This window comes from Heloderma suspectum, chromosome 2 (genome assembly GCF_057233095.1).
Source record: "Heloderma suspectum isolate Gila_16-S chromosome 2, 16-S_ref, whole genome shotgun sequence".
Taxonomy (NCBI): domain Eukaryota; kingdom Metazoa; phylum Chordata; class Lepidosauria; order Squamata; family Helodermatidae; genus Heloderma; species Heloderma suspectum.
The window spans coordinates 396502718-396506903 of record NC_139459.1 but is presented as its reverse complement, the minus strand read 5'-3'; positions in this window follow the sequence as shown (position 1 = coordinate 396506903).

Here is a 4186-nt window from a genome sequence, read left to right as displayed (position 1 = left end):
GGGCTCCCAGTGGCACAGAAGGTATTTATGCACCAGTAGTTTCAGCCTTGTGACAAGCAGTTGCATCATGTTGCTCTCGGTTCCGATGTTTATGTTATTGGTCTCAGAGGCGATCTTTGGAAACTCCCCTTGAGCTCTGGAAGATGATGAATAAATCACCGCAATTTTAATAATGATGGGGAGGGGTTACTGAGATTCACCTCACTTCCTGGACTCTCTGTTCTGCTCTGGCTGCAGGTACAGATCTGGAGAAAAACATGTTTGCGTGATACTCAGCGATGTAGCTTCAGATTCTGATCTTGGTCAGTGATGGGGGAAACCAGAGAGGGTCACTTGACCTTTAATACAAGTGCCTCTCAAAATAATCCAGGTGAAACCTATTCCTTACATTTTATATGAATGCTTATGCTCTATTAATTCACAGAGGGGTAGTCACTTTACTCTGTTGCATGACTCTTTATTCTTTTCGCACTATAAATTAGTTACTCTCAACATTGTACATATAATGTCCCCCCCCCCTTTGAGCATATAATGCCATGCCTTCCTTCCTGAGAGCCAGCAGGGTGTAGTGGCGAGAGTGTTGGACTGGGAGCTGGGAGATCTGGGTTCTAGTCCCCATTCGGCCATGGAAGCTCACTGGGTGACTTTGGGCCAGTCACAGACTCTCAGCCCAACCTCACTCACAGGGTTGTTGTTGTGAGGCTAAAATGGAAAGGAGGAGGATAATGTAAGCCGCCTTGGGTTCATTGCAAGAGGAAAAAAGGCAGGATATACATGCAATAAATACATATATAAAATAAATAAATATAGCACTGATCCACTTCACCCAATATTGTCTGAAGTTGATTAATTCCTCTGTTCCTGATTTGTGCAAAACTTTGAAAAAGAACTCAGTGAGTCAACTGAATATGAACCTAATGTTTAAATGTTCCTTCCTCAAAAAATAAGATTAGTCTATGTCATGTGATCTCTCTCTCTCTGGTCAGGAGACTGTCCCCTGGAATAACAATAACAATTCTCTCTGATCAAAACATTCAGTTTTGTGCAAAACACATTAATGAGTGATAACTTCAGATGACAATGACAAATAAGGGACAGGTCATCTGCACCCCAAATTCAGCTTGGGCCATCCAAACCAATACACCCACACATCCAGGAGTGTGTACTCCACAGGACGACACTGACTACATTTTGGCCCAAAGCTACATGCATGCGCAGGGCACCATCCAGCATGCTGCCCATTGCCAATAGTTGCAAAAATATGTAGAAAAGAATAAGGAACTGGTGTTGTGCACCCAAATTAAGCTTTGGACCATCCTAGATCATACACCCATACATCCAGGAAAGCATCCTCTACAAGATGGCATCGAGACCTGTTTGGCCCAAAGGTTTCCATTTGCACAGGGTATTGCACCACACCAATCGTCACCCAAAAATGTAGAAAAGGGTAAGTGCTGATACCCCAAATTAAGCAGTGTCTACAGAGCCCTTCCTTCAGGCAAGCGTCTTTTTGGGAGAGTACAGCACAGCAGGTCACTGGTTCAGGAGTGGAGATGGCGGCACCTCAGTTGAGTGAGGGAAGATCTTCCATGTGTATGGGCATCTCTGCAGTAGCCTAAAACCCTGCATTTAAAACAGGGCTTTCTGCTTCCCTTTTAAATGCAGGATCACGACGACTCCCTTTTTCACGTGCTTCCTTTCCCCCCTCCCCTTTCCCCCTCCTTCTCCCCGTATCTGAGTCTTCAATTATTTTTCACTGATCTCGCTCCTCTTCTTGCCGCTTTAACTCTTTTCACAGTGGGAACTCAAGCAAAGCACAATGGGGTAATTTGATAGCTCATTCTCTGTGATCTATTTAAAAATGGAAGAAAGGGCATTTAGTGCAGGAGACGCCCTGGAGGCTCACAGCATAATGGAAAGAGCCCGCAAACTTCCGTGAAGGAGCAATCTCAATCGCAGGATAAAAGCTCCATGTGAAGAAAGCCTAAGTGTGTATGGGTGTCTGCCGATTTCATTTATTTATTCATTTTTAGTTCTGCACGACAATTCCACGTGGCACCATTTCTAATTGCTGCTGTTGAAACAAACCATGACCACAGTTGAGCAATACCTTTATTAGGTCCAACCGAAATCTCACAGATTCATGCAAGCTTACAAGCTCCCCAGAACTCTTCATCGGGCAAAAAAGCAGGGTATAGGGGATGAAAAAAAAATCTCCCAAATTGGCCAGATGTTGAAGTCTGCAGTTCTGATAGACCCAGTCTCAAAATGGAGATCTGCATTCTGAATGAATTAGCCAGTGGGTATCAGATTATACCTACCAATGGTGGATACAAAGGCATCAGTTTATATCTAGCAATGCATTTCGGGAAGCAGGGGAGTGGCTGCTTTCCATTTCTGAAACTAGAAAGTCCAGCTGTAACTCTGATCTCCTCTTGGGCCAAAACACAAAGGTTCTTGAGGCCACATAGAGCAGAAGTGGAGCAAAACATGACAGTCCTTACATTAACAAAGCTGACGATCCAATTTAGGTGGTGCACAAGGTAAGGATGGTGGAGAATTCTGCCACGGATTTCAGTGAGGCCAAAACCCATGGCGGAACGGCCTCCCACCCCCCTCCCCCTGCAAAATCCCCCCCAGCACGAAGCTTACCTGGGGCGGATGTTTTGGAGGTGGCAGCTCTGGCAGTGGCTCCGGTGGCGGCAGTGGCAGCTGGCCTCTCGGCCGGTGGCGGCGGTGGCAGCTGGCCTTTTGGCCGGCTGCTGCGGACTCAAATGGCGGCCGCCGTAGTGGCCGCCATTTGCATCCGGCCAGGCTGCCATGATAGGCTACGTAAATATTTACATAGCCTATCACAGCAAAGGCAGCCACGCAAATGGCGGCCACCATGTCATTTGCGTAGCTGCCTTTGCCGTGATAGGCTACATAAATACTTATGTAGCCTATCACAGCAACAACAACAACAACAAAACAGTGTACGCAAATGGTGGCGGCTACGGCGGCTGCCATTTGCATTCCCTTTTTTTCGCTGTTTTAGCCTAAATGAATATTTATGTAAGCTATTACGGTGAAAAAAAGGGGAACGCAAATAGCGTAGTGGGTGCTATTTGCGTTCCCCTTTTTTTCGCGATAATAGTTTACGTAAATATTTACGTAGGCTAAAACAGCGGGAAAAAGGGAACGCAAATGGGGGCCGCTGTATGCACCGCCATTTGTGTACGCGGGGTTTTTATTATGGAAGGCTGCCCAGCGGCCGGATGTCTGGCTGCAGGCGGCCCTGGCTGGCAGCTCCATGGAATCTCCACAAAGCGGAGTCGGACGGATCAGGATTTCGGGTGGAGGTGCGGACCGCCTCCCCACCACCACGAATCACGCCATTGAAAAGGTAAGTGACTTTCGTACATCCCTAGCTCTAGGTGAAAATGTTAATTGTGGCCAAATTGTCAGTATTCCGAGGGTAGGGAAATCCATGCTCCAGGCGATACATGGATCCCTTTCCCACCAGGCTGCTTTGTGTACCTGAGGGGCTGAGGGATGGGATGTGACTGGAAGGATCACACCAGATGGCTAGGAAAACTCTCAAGCCATTGAATTTCATGCTTTGAGTCTCATTGCTTTGGCACAGCATTCTCACTGGAAAATGAAAAATAAGACACCGTTGATTTTGACATTGGTCAAAAGCTATGCCGTGCAAGGCCACCCAAGACGGACAGGTCATGGAGGAGAGTTCTGACAAAATGTGGTCCACTGGAGAAGGAAATGGCAACCCACTCCAGTATTCTTGCCAAGAAAACCCCATGGAACATATCACAAGGCTAAAAGAGATGACGCTGGAAGATGAGCCCCTCAGGTCGGAAGGTGTCCAATATACTACCGGGGAACAGCAGAGGGTATTTCCAAGGAGCGCCAGAAAGAGTGAAGCGGCTGGGCCAAAGCTGAACGGACACTCAGCTGTGGATGTGTCTGGTGGTGAAAAGAAAGTCCAATGCTGTAAAGAACAATATTGTTTAGGAACCTGGAATGTCAGATCAATGAATCAAGGTAAGCTGGAGGTGGGCAAACATGAGATGGCAGGATTGAACATCGACATCTTGGGAATCAGCGAACTAAAATGGACAAGCATGGGCAAATTTAATTCAGGTGACCATTATATCTACTACTGTGGGCAAGAATCCCTTAGAAGAAA